At 49.6% G+C, this 16,124-nt stretch overlaps 2 long non-coding RNA genes across 3 annotated transcripts; one reads left to right on the top strand and one right to left on the bottom strand.

Moving 5' to 3' along the window:
• Positions 1–320: 320 nt before the first annotated feature.
• Positions 321–9,238, bottom strand: LOC140699656 (uncharacterized). Its single transcript, XR_012077904.1, has 6 exons — positions 9,117–9,238; positions 4,862–4,978; positions 4,267–4,442; positions 4,067–4,148; positions 742–828; positions 321–407 (listed from the first exon to the last, which is right to left on the bottom strand). It is a non-coding gene; the product is annotated as an uncharacterized lncRNA (long non-coding RNA).
• Positions 9,239–11,182: 1,944 nt separating this feature from the next.
• Positions 11,183–14,506, top strand: LOC140699655 (uncharacterized). 2 transcript variants are annotated; one of them, XR_012077903.1, is made up of 4 exons: positions 11,183–11,327; positions 11,475–11,682; positions 13,841–14,013; positions 14,455–14,506. It is a non-coding gene; the product is annotated as an uncharacterized lncRNA (long non-coding RNA). The 2 variants fall into 2 exon arrangements; XR_012077902.1 differs by lacking the exon at positions 14,455–14,506 and having other exon boundaries at positions 13,841–14,033.
• The last annotated feature ends 1,618 nt before the right edge of the window (positions 14,507–16,124 follow it).

The following is a 16,124-nucleotide window of genomic DNA, read 5'->3' as shown; positions in this document are numbered from 1 at the left end:
CGCTGGACCCCACACTTCCCATTGCCTGAAGGCACCCTAATCCTCACTGGGACCCCTGTGGTCCCCTGACAGCCCAGCACACTGATCAAAGGGCCCCTGCGGGAGTGGGAACCCCTCTTGAGTGTGGAGAGTTCCCTGCCCCGAGATGCCATGCATCAGCAGGCTCCCGCTCACCCCAGGTTAACATCAGCCCAGCTGTACAGTCTCCCGACCCGCTTCCCTCCCTGCCAGGCACCCCCATCCTTACCACCGAGTGTACTGCAGGAATTCAGGCACAGGGATGCCCAAATCAACTCGAGCCCACTGGCTATAGAAACAGCAGACTCCCAGCCCCACCTGGGTTGCGAGGGGACAGAAGGTGTCCTCAACTTTCATGTGTCTAAGACAATCTTCTTCAGCTGGAGGTTCTAGAGAAAAATAAAAGGTCCAAAACATAGTTCAGTGAGGAATTCCTCCAAGGACCTGACTCCAGTGTCTACAACCATGTGTACCTACCCCCGGACTTGGGGCGAAGGTGGATTATTGATCAGCACAACCCCTGGTGGCCCAGCTCCTTGGTTTGGCTGCCCAGAGGGGGCTGGGGGAATGGGTAAGACCAGGGCACTCAGGAAAAGCACAGAGGACCTGACCTCTCCCTTCTGCACTCGTAAACCCTTCCCCAAATCTCAAGGCATTGGACAGAGAGCCGCCACAATAATGAGATGCTCCCATCACTTCACTCACTCCTGTCGGTTCACTTACATGCTGAGCATCCACTGGGTCCCAGGACATGACACATAGGATGGCTGATGGGACAGGCTTGGTCCTTCCCCCTGGAACCTGTTCAATCTGATCAAAGAATGATCACTCATAAAGAGTTTCTCAAAATTATACAGAGACCAAAGACCAACTGCAGAGTGAACCAAATTTAAAAATATATATGAAGATCCCCCAGTCTCCCCGCCTAAGGTTAACAGCATAAAGCAAAAAATTCTTGCCTTTAATCACCAAGGAAGTTGTCACCCCCTCTCAGGTGGAAAGGAGAGTTATTCTTTGAGCACGTCACAGAAGTGCTCCATCGGATTGGACCAGGGCACCTACATTCATTCAGCAAATGTGTATAAGCTCCTACTACGTACGGGAATCTCCTAACTAGACCGTTCCCAAGGCTCTCGGGCTTTATCAGTCAACAAAATAGACATCACTCCCCATCACTGGGGGCTCACAATTTTAGCAGAGGAAACAGGCAGCATGTTGGGGTAGCAAGAGTTTGGAAAAATTTTTAAAAAAGAGTGATATGAGCAAACTCGGGTGATGGCGGTGGGGTGGGAGGCAGGCAGGAGGGAATAAGGCAATCCTGGCAGATCTCACGGAGTAATGAACTTGAAGCAGAATAGATCCGGAGGAAGAAGGAAGAGCCGGAGCCAGAGGCCCCCAGAGTGAGGGGGAGAGTGTGGGCAGAGAGGCAGAACACGCCGGGTCCTGAGGCCTTTGTGACGACTTTGGCTCCTAATGACATGGTGACCCGTTTAATGAGTTTTGAGGGGAGGGATGATGTAGTCCAACTTATGCTTTTGTGTTTGTGTTTTTTGGGGGGAGGTAATTTATTTATTTTAATGAATGTGCTGGTGATTGAACCCAGGATCTCAAGCATGCTAAGCATGCGGCCTACCACTGAGCTACACCCACCACCCCCAATGTATGTTTTTACAGGCTCCCTCTGACTCTGTGTGGATGAGAGATTGTAGGAAAGCAAAGATGGAAACAGGAGGCTATTGGTATCCAGGAAGGGCTGAAGGTGGCTCTTAGGAGGGCGGGGAGCAGAGAGCAGGTATTTAATTAAGACAGAATATCCAGAATTTTCTAACAAGCTGGATTTGCTGTCTGTGAGTGTAAAAGAAAGAGAGAGAAAGGACATGGTTCCAACATCTGGGCCTGGACAAAGGTAGGGATGTCCTCTCCGGATGGGAAGGGGGATGGGAAAAGGTGGGGCTGAGCAGGTGGAAAGGGGCTGGTATCAGCTCAGTTCTTCAATGTCATGGTTAAGGGGTGTATTACATATTGCCACAGAAGTGCCTAATAGGTAGAGGAATCTGTTTTCTTTTTCTTTTTAACATTTAAAAAATATAATTTAAACATATTAATTGTATTATGTGAATGATTTGGGAATTTTGTTTCATGCCAAGGTATATGTTATATATAGCCAAATGGAACATATATCAAAAAAGGGGAGAAATGAGGGCTTTCACATAAACTGACTGTCCGTAACGTAGGTAAAATTTCAATAAAGCCAGTCTTCAGGGCAAAAACCTCATCGCGGTGTTACATAAAAATAAATGAAAAACGACTATGTTGATGTACCATTATTTCATGTTACATAATAGCCCCAAACTAACACAGTGTTTAACTATGAGGCTTGTAGAAATACTATTCGCTTTATTCACATAAATACAGAAGTGCAGAAATGTTCTAAGGTAGAATTAGCATCTTAGTGGAAATAATACATATTTGAGCATTTTACATGATATATATGTACTGATTCAAAATTTGGAAAAGTAATTACATAGTAGAACATATGTATGAATGAGAAAGCAAGATGAATGAAAGGAAAAGAATGTGATGTGAGTCTCAGGGATAAAGGCTCAGATGGAAAGGGGAAATCAGGGAATTTTGGAGAAATCGAGAAATTGATGGCATGCCAATTTCCAAGGCTGGGTTGCTTCCACCAAAGGAATAGCAGAGAGAGAGAGGAGAGGCCCAGGAACGCACCCTGGGGAACACCCACAGTATATGTTTGGAAAAAACAGGAGACATTGGCAAAGGACCAGCCAGCAGGCCAAAAGCAGAAACAGACAGAGCGATGGGCTGGAGGTTGAATGAAGCAGGAACACGGGGTAGGAGGGATGGAAGAGCTGGGTCAAATGCTGCCGAGGGGCCAAGCATGATGAGGAGTCAAAATTGACCACTATATTTAGCAACATGGGGTCACTGATGGCCTTGACAGGGCAGTTTCCATAGAGCGAGGGATCAGGCGAAAAGCCAGAGTGGGTGTAAAAGGGGATGGCTCAAGAGAAGATGCAGACAGTGAGTTTAAACAACTCCTTAAAGATTTGCTGCAAAGACACAGGGTGGCAATTGGTGGGGGTGAATTAGGGTCAAGGAGTGCTGTTTGTTTAAGAGGATGGACATTTATATACTGATGGTGCCAACTAGCAGGAGAACAAAATAGATGAGGCAGTGAAAGAGAGGATGGTTTTGGGAGTGACAACCCAGAGAAGATGGGAGGGATGGGGCCTCGGGGACTTTTGGAGGAACTGGCTTTCGATGCCAATTTTAATAAGCAGTGGGGCACCGAGAGTGAGGTCACAGACATCAGAAGGCGAGCGGATGTGCTGGGAGTTGCTTGTGAAATTTCTCTTCTGTTGGCTTGTTTGCTTGTTCAAAGTATAAAACTAACGTTACCAGCTGAGGAACAAGGAGGAAGAAAGAGTTACTGGAGCCATGAGCAGAAGATAAGAAAGAGCCTTCCAGGGAGAATGGGACAGTAAAAAGGGCAGGGGGAGGCGGGGGAGTGAGCTCCCAGAAAGTTACATTTTCTCTTTGACGTCCCCAAATGTGTGATGTGTTATTACCCTTCCTGCTGTCTACAAAATAAAAATTAATTATATTTCAGAGGAAATGCTATTTCATTCTAAGAGGCTGCCTGTTTCTCAGGAATGGTCATCTTAAACTGCAAATATTACAAACAACGTTGAAAAGATGAACCTGTGTACCTAAAATCCCCTATTTTCTATTAATCTGTTTACTACTTAGTTCCCCTATCAATAACACATAACAAATACTGCCATGATGGAGGTACATCGATGCTTAAAAGGAAATGAAATCTGTATCCTTTAGCTAAATTCCATGGCTTCCTTAATATGCAGTTCCACTTGGAATTTAGGAATGTCTGGTATAAGAAGTGAGAAACAGTTTGAGAAAATCCCGGCTCAGAATTATACATCACAACCACATCTCACAAGTATATACAGCCGTAAAAAAGTTTAAAAGCAAAACTCCGTAACTACTCTTAAAGACCTTTGCAAACCTGGGCCTACCAAGATGTTTCCAAACTGGAAAGGAACTCCAATCTCTTGCCTGGTACCGGACCAGAGGCTGGCCAGCCTTTTCTGTAAAAGTGAGAGAGTAAATATTTTCAGTTTTGCAGATCATTTTGTTGTAACCATGCAGGTAGGCAATAAGAAAGCTAAGAGCACTGGGAGACAGGAAACAAACGGGCATGCCCACACTCTCCCTTCCACTCAGGGCAGCTTCTCTGTGGTGGGGAGCTTTGCCACAAACACTTGCTTCTTTGTTTCCATTGGTTTCTTTGTTTCCACCTTACTGCTCAAGCTCAGAACTTCAGGTGGGCCTGGTCCTTCAGCATCCATGCAGAGAAGGCTGAGCGGGGTTGGGAACCCCACCTGATGGAGAAGAGAGATTACTGGGAGGGACATTGTGGAGGCCACCATGACATGAGACAATCACACCTTCCGCGGTGAAAGGGAACGAAGACAAGGGAAGGACACAGTAGTGGGACCCCTAGGTCGCCTGCCAGGCTTGTTCTCCCTCCACGGCAACCATGGGGGCCTGGGGGGTGTTGGGCTTCAGCTACGGTGATTAGGATGAAGGGACTCAATATAAAGGACCCTCCACCTCCTCACTAGGTTCCAAACGCAGCCCCTCTAAGTCCACCCTCTGAGTTTCTGGAACTCTGCTGGAAGAATACATGAGCAGGCCAGAGCCAGAGCCCAAGCCAAACATGACAGGGGTCTCGTGGGGCTGTAACCCCATGCTCAGTGGTCGGGGACTCCTTGCAAATCTGCATAAATCCCTGTTCCACCTCATTCCTGGGAGAAACCCCAGATCTCCTCCTGCTCTGTCTGTTCTTCTCTTGAGGCTATTGTCCTGGAGGGATGCTGAGTCCTTGAACCTGGTCCTCCAAACGTACATAAGCAGCCTGTTCAATAAAACAAATTATGCACTTTTTCACATTTGCCAGTTTTTTGATTCCAGAAAGGCTGTGGGACTCATTCTCACAGTCTCCTGTGCCGCCACCACATGGTGGCCCTCTACTCATGTAAACACGATTTCCCACAACCACACCCTGCCTCCCAGCTTGTCAGAGGGGAGTGTCCCACAAAGACACAGGTGTTTGTGAGGATCCTGTCCCCCAGCAGAAAGCCTGCTCCTGGAGCCACGGACAGGGATCTGGCCTCCTAAGCCGCTCAGCTCTAATTCAAAGCCTAAAGTGGGGGCCCCGAACATTGCTGAATGACTTTCTGAATCACCTGGAATGGAGGGGACTGATTTTCTTTCCAGGAATGGAGGTAGCGTAGCCTCCATTTTCAGGGCTGACCTTGACGATGGATCTAGTTCCCCCGACTGCACCGCAGGAAGGAGAGGCCCTTCCATCCCACAGCTTGGAAACCCAACCCAAGGGAGTACTGAAGCAGTGCATTGCTGCCAGGTCCAGCATCTCTGCAGAGTGGCCTCTGCCCTTGAATGAGCCCCTTCCCAGGGCCTTCCTTGCCCGGACACGACCACACCCCAGGCTGTGCCAGAGCTCTGGGGTTCTGCGTGTCCAGGGCACACAGGTGGGACCTGAGCCAGGTGTCCCCTGGGCCTCAAGGGAGAGAGGTCTACTTCTGCATCAGGGGAAGGTGACCCCACAAGGCTGGCAGGACACTCTCAATATGGACCTCCAGGAGCCCTGAGAGCAGTTTCCCTGCAGGTGTTAAGAGCCATCATCAGGAGGGCAGGCCCCTCTTTGTGCAGACCATCCAGCAGTGCTGGGCCCACGTGCTGACCTCAGAAATCTACATGCCCCCAGGATACCCCAGGCAACCTCACAACTTCGTCACTTGGTGACCTGGGTACCACGAGCTCCTTGGCCATCCCATGAGGGTGGTCCTTGCAGGCATGGTCTCCAGGTTCTCCCGTTGAGAAATCCCCCTGGGTTTCTGTGGTCACAGAGCACACACCAGAAGATTCTAGTCCTGCAGTGACCCCCACAGCAGTCAGCTCCCCTGTGCATGTCCAGGGACAAGTGACAGCAATTTATTGCCAGGAACCGTGATGAACAAGGGGGTGGGATTCCATACTAAGTTCAGTATCCTGGTAACTCACTCTGCACCCCAAAAAGCTTCCATGAGAAATGTGTGTATTGGGATGTCTGTGCCCCTAGAAGAGCTGTTCCTGAGGGTTCCTGGGACCCTCCAGCCCCTCTCAAGGTTCTCAGATCCTGGGTCTAAATTTCTATCTGCCTCTTTTGGTGTACGGCCACCTGTGTCTCGTGGTCACAGGTCACTTTATTGCATGACTTGGCATGTTCTTAGTGCTCGTCCTCCACCCCTGCACTAGACTCCCAAGATGTTCCCACTGACCCTTGGCTCCCTGGGTGGCTCGGGGGGCCCTAAGTCTGCACCCTTCACTCTCCTCCTCTACCCCCACCTCTGGGGCCAACCCTAGGTGGACTTGGAGGTGTTTGTAAATGAGTCTTACACAAGGACATGTCTGGACAAAGCAGGACCCCACCCCCGGAAATCTCACCTGCTCCCTTCTCAGAAGAGGACCACACAGCCCCACATTGCCTCCCAGGGGTCTACTCAGGACACAGTCCTCCAGTTCTGGGCAAGGTGTCTCCCTGGAATCCTTGCTTCCGGGAAGAGCCTCTCTGTCCTTCTTCAGAGTTTAGAGGTGTTCCCATGTCCCTGACCACCAAGATGCCCAGCACAGTCCCTTCAGTGACCTGGAGAGACAAGGAACTTATGTGGCCACAGGTCTCACAGGACACACCTGCAGGGACCCCAGGCTAAAGGGCTGTCCTTCTGCCTTCTCAGGTGTGGCTCCCGTGGTACCTTTTTGCAGGGGGTCCAAACGGGGAGTGTGGCCCAAAGCAGTTCATGGGGCTCTCTGGGAAGGGAAGACTTGGGCCAGGTGGCCTTGCCTGGTTTCCCTGCTGGGCCACTCTGAAAACCCCCGCTCCTCTGGCTGTGGCTGGAGTCCCCCCAAACTTCAGGGCGGGGCCCTTTCTCTCAGCCTCCACTGACTCCAAAGCCACGCTGGTGCTGGCGAGGGGAAAGAGCTTTCTTGCCTTCTTTTGGCCAAGTTTCCACAGGTGGATGCTGCGGGGAGCTGGAGAGAGAGGTAGCACTTGCTCAGATGTGAGTGGTTAAGCAATTTGACACCCTGTCAACTAGCCTTAAACATTGGAATGAGGACTTTCCCGGTAAAGCTGGAAGTTACTTTCAGTAACTTGTCTAAAGATTTCTTTCTTTTTTTCCACTTAAAGACTCATAAAATCTCTCCCAGGTCATTCTTGGTATGGACCATTATCCAGGGATCAATCAGGAAATGCAGGAGGAGAGGGGTGGGGGTGGGGGAGAGGGGAGGTTAGATCAGAGCCCACGGAGAGGAGATGCCCCTCCCAGGAGCCACACACTGGGCTGTGGCTTCTGGCATCCAGCTCTCCTGTTCTCAGGCCCATTCCATCTGCGGAGTTTTCCAAAAAAAAAAAATGGTGGAAGGGCCATGGAGGACACCTAGACCTTCCAGAATAGACAGGGGGAGCAGAGTCACCATGCTGGCCCTGGGTTTGGAGACAGACCTGCAGTGGAGACCACAGGCTTCTGAGAAGCCAGTTTCGAAATAAAGGCAGTATGCACTGGAATACCCGGTTCTAGCGAGTTCTTCATCATAGACATGTAATTTACATAGTTCTCACCACGAAATTCTGTGTTCCCAACACGCTACATGAATGACGGCTTCAACACACATTCATTTCTGAGATGTGAACAAGTGTAGAGCCGCTCTTTCATCCAGCATAATGGGCATGGCTACACCTAAGAACACTTACCAAGATTTCTCAGCAAGAGCCAATTTCGAAATAAAGGCAGTTTGTGCAGGAAAAGCCTGTTGGAGTGAGGGCGTCCCCATACACATGTAAGTTATATAGTTCCCCTCACCATGAAACGCTGTTCCCAACATGCTACATGCATGAAGGCTTCGACACACATTCAGTTCTAAGATGTAAGCATGTGGAGTGCCGCTCTTTCATTCAGCACAAAAGGCATGGTTACACCCAGGAAGATTTACCCAGATTTCTCAGCTGCTTCCTTCAGCCAGATTCAAAATAAAGGCAGTTTGTGCTGGGAAAGCCTGTTGGAGCGTGTTCAGAGCTGTTTCGGGCTCTGTCCCAGCTGGAGGGTGCAAAGCCCAACCTCCAGAAAGAGGGACCAGGACCCCAGCCTCCAGGTGGTGTTGCCTTTGTTGGGGAACAGTGATCTTTGGGTAAGATATTTTGCAGCTCTCTCTAAAAACTGCTTTGACTTAAGTTTGCATCCTAGTCACCAGTTCCAGGACAACAGAAAAGGCATACCCTACATCCCTTTGCACTCAACTCTTCCCAAAAGAGCAAATATTTGTCCATGAAAATACCAGCTGCTCTTCTAAGGCCCACTAAATACCCAGCAGTGTGGGCGGTGCACTCTTGATCAGGGACAGGAGGAGAGGGAACAGCGGTCCTCCGGTAGGCTTGGCCTGGTGTGGCAGCTGCGCTGTGGGTGCGTGGTGGGGAGGGAATGCAGGGAATCCTGTTTGAGGGGCCTCTGTGCACGCCTGCATTATAGTCTGAGGTTTCATACAAAGGCTCCAGGCATCCTAACTGATCAGATACAGCCCCCACCCTTGGGCTGGAACCACCAGGAGATAAGTACCTGTAACAGGGACAGTGCCTGGTGTGGGGAGAGGTCATGGGACACTCCGGGGGCAGGGGCGGTGGTGCTGGGGAAGGCAGGGGATGCAGTGAAGGGTGGAGGGAGCAGGGTCCTTTGCTTGGGGGTGCGAGTTCTTTGGGAGACCACAGGGCATGGCACACATCATCCCCACCCTATACCCCAAATTCCTAGCCCCGCCAACACAGGGGCTGCTCTGCACCCTCTCAACGTGGCTCTCCTGTAAGACCGCACCCAACCAGGCATCTGGCACCCTGCCCTACCTCCCCTCTTGGGACAGATCCCGTCTTCTTGGAAACTGCCTTGCAGCGCGTATTCAAGGCCGGCAGCCGGCCTGGCGGATCTGCACTTCAGGTGCCCTACCTGGCCAGCCGTGCCTGCCTGGGCTCAGTCCTCTATCTTGCCCACCGGTAGCCTGGGTCCACTTCCGGTGCAAGCGGAGGCCCCGGAGCCCAGGCTGAGCCCCGCACACAGACAGGTGAGGGTGCCCCCGCCCCGCTGCCCCGCCGCCCCGCCCACTGGTGGCAGCACTGCCCCAGCCTCCGGCCGGTGCCACCTGCAGGTGAGGACGTCCGCGCGGCCCCGCCCGCCCCGGCCCCACCCAGCTGCCCCATAAGCCTCCCCCCACCCCCGTCCTGGCCGCGCCCTGGCTCCCATTGGCTCCGAAAGTTCTGCCCTCGCACGTCTAGCCTCGGGAGGACGCAGACGCAAGCGCTAGGGGAGGGCCCCGCGGCGTTGCCATGGATACAGACGCCGCGCTCCTCGCGGGCCGGCGTGCGCTTCTGGGGCAGGCAGCGGGCTCCGGAAGTGTGCAGCTGCCCGGGACCATGGCGGTGTTTGCTGCTGGGGATGGCGGCTTGCTTGGCCGGGCCACTAGTTCTGGCCGCGTCAGTCGGCGGCCGACATCCTTTCTGGGGCGGCGTCTCACAGACGGTAAACGTACGGCCGCGCCGTTGGCGGGGCCAGTGGACATGGACCGGGGTGGGATCCGGGTTGGTGTGGCGGCCGGGGAGGGCTTTGGTGCCGGGGAGCGGGTTGGGGCGGGGGGGACAGGGCTGGGGCACAGCCTCCGGCTTTCCTCCCCCTCGGGCTCTGGGGCTTGGACCGCGAGTCCGGGTAGCCCTGCGTGGCCGCGGCCTCCCAGAACCCCTGGGAAGGGCAGGTGGAGGACCCGTCATTTATGAAGCGGGGCCTTACCCGGGTTTTGAAGAGCCCCAAAATCAGATGTTGGAATAGGGTGGTTTATCAGCCTTGTATATCAGCAGGGAAATTTCAGTTCCATCCAGATGTTGGCTCCTTCGATAAAACTCAGGAGTAAGACAAGGGTCAGTGTCAATTAGCAGTTATCTAGGGCTTGACTCAAAATAGACTGTGTGGGGTGTAGAGATGGTAGACGGGCCCTCCCTTTCAAGGTTGGTAGTCTTCTGGGATTAGAGGCCTCAGTTGAGGATTACATCCTCATCTGCAGTAATGGAGGTTGTGGGAAACATTAACACAGAGAAGGGAGGGGTGTTGCTGCGGTAACTCATTAAAGAAGCCAGGACACTTGCCTGGCTCTTGTGTAGGAGAGTCTCGCCTAGGGTAGGGCAGCAGTTATCAAAGTGAGTCCGAGGCCCCTGAGATGCAAGACTATTTTCGTAGAAATGCCGGGAAGTCACCTGCCTTTTGCACACTCTTGCACTCCCGAGTTTCCTGTGGGGTTTTCCAGGGAAAACCTGGTCTGTGATATCACAAAACAGGTAATGTAGAGGCAGATAGAATTAAGCTCTCACCAGTCCAAAAGAGATTTTCAGAAATTAAAATCACTGCTATTCCTCTCATTAATGATTTTTGTTTAGAAAAATATACTTATTTTTTGCTTAAGAGTATTAATGGTATCATGTAGTAGGTTGTTATTATTTTTAAGTGAACTCATAAGCATTTTTTAAAGTTCTTATTTAACTTCTAACACAGGAACTATTGATAGATTTAACCTACATAAACAGCAGCCTTTTGAAGTCCTCAGTAATTAAGAGTGTACAGGGGTCTTTAGGCCAAGAAGTTTGAGAGCTCCTGGAGAACGGGTGCTCAGGTACTAGTCAGGTGCTTAGCGTTGATAGACAGATGCCAAGATGTCTTCTGCATGTGCTCCCGGACTCGAAATAATTGGCCACACAGAGATCGGTGGGCAGTGCCTCCACTATACAAACCAGAAGCTGCTGAACGTGTCTTGAGTCTAGGCCATGTGCTGTGCAGAGATTCCCATTGTATCTGTTCTATCTAAGCCGGGATTCCTGTGCAGAGACCTGGCCCTGAAGACCCGCTCTCCTTTGCTCCCTGCAAGGTACCTTCTGTGTTATGTCAACCCTCCGGAGGGCTTCAGCCTCCGTAGGGGCGTCTGTATCCACATCGCCTTCCTCCTGAAGACCCTGCTGAAAATGGAGGAGTCGGTGCTGGTGATACCCTCTTGGGGCCGCCTCTACCATTGGCAGAGCCTGGACATCCACCAGGTCCGGATTCCCTGGTCTGACTTTTTTGATCTCTCAAGTCTCAACAGAAACATCCCTGACACTGAGTACGAACAGTTCATTGCAGGTGAGATGGTGATCGTTTAACTGGGGCCAGACGGTTTTTGTTCTGGTTCCGATGTGAACATCGGGCCGTCTTGCTTCGGGCTTGTCAGTCTGCTTAGGGGCCGTGCTCATGTTTCCTGCACTGCAGGTGAATTTGGTCTTTCCACAGTTTTTCTCAGGAAATATATCTGAAGTGTATGAGCTCTGTGTTCCCTCCCCTCTGAAAACCCTGGCCTTCTGGTGAGATGGAGCGGTGACAAGGAGGCCACTGCCACAGAGGCCTTGTCCCAGCAGGACTCGCTCCCTGGGCAGTAAGGGCCATTCTTACCTGAAGGAAAACACGATGTATGTGTACCATGGGCCACGTGCTGGAGAAGGTATGTAACCTCTCATTCAGTATAATTTGGTCCTGCTCAAGATTCCCATTTTACTTTTTGTAGGAGGTAAGAGTTGAAGATTTTCTTTGAATACAGCTATTTAGAGCTTATCTTTTTTTTTTTAAATTGAAATGTGGTTGATTTACAATGTTTAGTTAGTTTCAGATATACAGCTGTTTTGTTAGTTTCAGGTATACAGCATAGTGATTCAGTTGTACATATACATAGTCTATTCTTTTTCAGGTTCTTTTCCATTATAGGTTGCAAGATACTGAACATTTTCCCCTGTGTTCTACAGTGAATCCTTGCTGTTTGTCTGTTTTACATGTAGTAGTTTGTAATTGTTAATCCCAAACTCCTAAGTTTGTTTTCTAAGTCTGTGAGCCTGTTTTTGTTTTGTAAATAAGTTTATTTGTATCTTTTTTAAAAATTCCACATATAAGTGATATCATTATGTTACTTGTCTTTCTCTGTCTGAGTTATTTCACTTTAGTGTGATAATCTCCAAGTCCATCCATGTTGCTGTAAATGGCATTATTTCCTTCTTTGTTACAACTGAGTAATATTCTTTTATATCTAAATACTACATCTTTATCCAGTCATTTGTCAGTGGGCGTTTAGGTTGCTTCTATGTCTTGGTCATTGAAAACAATGCTGCTGTGAACATTGGGGTGCAGGTATATTTTGAAATTAAGGTTCCCTCTGGATATATGCCCAGGAGTGGGATTGCTGGATCAAATGATGTCTTTTTTTAGTCTTTTGAGGAATCTCCATACTGTTTTCCACATTGGCTTCACCAAACTACATTCCCAGCAATAATGTAGGAGGGTTCCCTTTTCTCCAAGCCTCTCCAGCATTTATGGTGAGTGGATGTTTGAATGGTGGCCATTCTGAGTAGTGTGAGATGATAGCTTATTGTAGTTTTGATTTGCATTTCTCAGATAATTAACGATATTGTGCCTTTTTTTCATATGCCTATTGGCCATTTGTATATCTTCATTGGAGAATTGCTTGTTTAGTTGTTCTGCCCATTTTTGGATTGGGTTCTTTATTTTTTTTTCTTATAAAGTTGTATGAACTATTTTTATAGTCTACAAGTTAAGCCATGTTCAGTCTCATCTTTTGCAAATATTTTCTCACATTCCATAGGTTGTCTTTTTGTTTTGCTTATGGTTTCTATTGCTTTGAAATAGCTGATAGGTGTAACTAGGTCCCATTTGTTTATTTTGGCTTTTATTTTCTGTTGCTTGGGTGGATTGCCCTAGGAAAACACTGCTGATATATATGTCAAATAATGTTTTGCCTATGTTTTCTTCTGAGAGTTTTTTAGTATCTTGTCTAATGTTTAACTCTTTAAGCCATTTAGAGTTTGTTTCTTTTTTGGGTTTTTTTTTTTCAACTCTATTATATTCTTTCGATTTGTGGTTACCCTATTTTTCAAGTATATCAACCCATTATCATATCTATTTCCTTTAGACTGATAATCACGTAGGCTCCAACACATCCTAAGAATAATGAGAAAAAGGAAAAAGAAAGAGAAAAAAAATCTATCTTTTCTTGCTACCGTCTCCCTTTCCCACCTTTTTGTATTTTGATGTACTTTTTCTTTTTTACATCTTCATGTTTATTGTCTTGTAACTCGTTATTTCATTTCCAATGATGGTTTTCCCATTTCTATAGCATCCTGCTTCCTTTCTGTTTAGAGTAGAACCTTTTAATGTCTCTGTTTGGTTCCATAATGCTGAATTATCTCCCTAACCCCCTCCCTCCTGAGCCTCTGAATACTCAGTACAGGGAAGCCAAACCATCCTAGCCTTCATCGGTCTTGGGATGCAATCTTCAGAGTGGGAAAGAAGAATCATTGAAAAATAATATTCTGTTTGTTGCTTTCTACCCTTGCCCAGAGAGTGAGAATCACCTCTGAAGGCAGAGGAAGAAAGATGGGGGCACGGGGCACAAAGTCTTTTCTCCTTTTGCTACTGAAAAAATGATTTCTTTCGTAATTAGTGATGATGCCCTTTAAATTGGTAAGATCGAGATTCCACAGCTTCAACGCCTGTGAATAACCAGCTGGGAGAAAGCTCTCCAGGGCCCCTGCAGTGGGAAAGGCAGCCCCTCTGAGCACCTGTTGTTCTTTATTCTTCCTGCCTCCACACAGGTTCGCTAGGCACTGTGCAGGACGATGCAGTTCCCCAAGGTGGAGGACTGGGAGACCCCTGCTTGGTGGCGAGCCACAGGAGCCCACACTTGAAGGACAAAGTGAAGAGTAGTGGGGCGGGCATAGGAACAGAGGATGGTTGAGACCCAGGATAGTTTCCTGGAGGCCAGCAGGTGAGACTGGTGGGGCAGATGGGGCCCTGGTGCATGGGCTGTCCTTGAGGGATCTGAAGCAAAGATATGAACCAAGATACTGGATTCGTGTGGGGGTAAATCTCCCCCTGGAGGCTACGTGGCAGTGCAGCGAGCCCAGGAGGAGCGGGCATTTCCCCAAAGTTGGGTTGACAGATCACAACCAACTCACTGGGAACCGAGAGGTACAGAGATATTGTTAACTTTTTGTCCCTCTTCCTGGAAAAAAATTGCTTCCTGTTGAATAGCCTGTGTAGTTAGTGAGAATTAAAGACATGAAGTAACATTTCTTCAAAAGTCATCCATTGTGTAGTTGTTAATAAGGGTCAAATGCAAACTTGAATAGATTAAATCAAACAGTCATCATCATATTTTAAAATCTTTTAAAATAAAAAATCTTGCTGTCTTTGTTCTTCATTTCAGGGTTCACTTGGTGATAATAGTAACAAAAGCAACAGCAAACCTTTAAAGAATTCTGTCCTGCTGTTCCAGGAACTCTGTGTTCATGGCAAACCAATGAGGTGGCACTTAACAGGAAGGACAGTCATTAATCACACAGCTAGTAAATGGCAGGGGTGGGACTTGAACCCAAGCTGTCTGGCCCCAGAGCCCCCTCTCAGGCCCTTCAGTGCAGCTCATCACTTGGTATGCCCAACAGAGGCCAGCATTAAAGAGCAGCGTGACCTTGGCCAAGGCTGCTTCACTGCTTGGCCTCTGTTTCTTCATCTGTAGAATGGGGGTGTGGGCAGTGAACTCTGTGAGCTCAGTGGTCACTTCCTCCAGCTCGGCTATTCTACTGCTTTGAGTTAATTTAAGAAGTATCCGAGCCCCTGAATGGCCCACCCATAGGCTGGCGCTTTGCTAGGCCGTGGGTTACGGAGAAAAATAAGATCAGCCTGCTTCTCCGAGGAGCCTGTGTCCCTCCACGGCAAACGGCTGTGAGGCCCAGGCTCCCTCGCTGGCAGTCGGGGACTGGGCAGGAATGTCTGATAGAAGATGGAGGCAGAGCCCCTCCGGGAACAGTGGTGGCCACAGAGCTATCAGGAGCGGGAGCATCTGCCCAGGCTGCTGAGAGGGGGGCCCTCATGAGGCCAGTAGCCCCCCCAAACTAAGCCCTCAGGACAAAGATCCAGCCATTCCTGCAGTGTCACAACAGAGCCAGTCCATCCTCATCACTGTGCCCCTGTGCGCCTTTGTCCTGGGGCCTCTCTTCCCCCTACACCCAGAAGACTCTTCTCCCTCTCTTCTCTGAGTGTCCCCTCACTTCACCCATGTTCCCTGCTTCCTGGGCCACCATCTCTGGAGTTGACGATTTGCCCCCTCACACCCTCCGTTTGATCAGGAGCCTGGGTTGACCTTCTTATGCTCACTTTCCCCCATGAGGTGATTTCTCCTCCTCTCTTGGAAACACCTGGAAAACCCAGTCCATTCCTATCTGTGCCTGCCACCCTGGCCTCCCTGCTCATCTGCCTCAGTCAGGAGCAGCTGGACCACCAACTCTGTATTGCCTCACCACCTACCATCAAGACCTCAATGTTGATTCTCCCTCCACCACCCAGTATGGTCATTGTAGGGTCTTCTTCTCCGTCAGACTGAGCCAGACACCTCCCATTCACCCTACCCCCGGGCTCATACCCGGGCGTGTCTCCACCCCAGGTCCAGCCTCTCTCCTTTATGTGCCCAACTATAGCCATCCAGCTGCTTCTCCACCAGCCTCCTTGGCCCTCCTTCACCCTCACTGGGGCATCATGCACTGACTCCTCTGCTTTCCTACCTGTCCATGTTCCTCTTACTTCCACTTCCCCACCTTCCAGCTCTGCATCCACAGTCAGCACTCTCTTTATGACAAACAAAACTCCCTTGACCCTTGATCTTTTCATTTCCTCACCAGGACGACTTCCATCTCGGTTCACCCAGCTCTAATTGTTCTGAGCCTGACGGCAGCAGGCTCTCCCAGCACAGATTTCTAAGACTACAAATCAATGCCCAGCATGTTGCCACTGCCAGGCAATCCTCCAGGATTTCTCTAGTGAGCACATTTCCCCACTTGCCACACAGTGGTGTCAACATTCTATGCTCTCTGCACACCTCTA

This window comes from Vicugna pacos, chromosome 11 (genome assembly GCF_048564905.1).
Source record: "Vicugna pacos chromosome 11, VicPac4, whole genome shotgun sequence".
Classification (NCBI taxonomy): domain Eukaryota; kingdom Metazoa; phylum Chordata; class Mammalia; order Artiodactyla; family Camelidae; genus Vicugna; species Vicugna pacos.
This window is presented reverse-complemented; position numbering and strand designations above follow the sequence as displayed.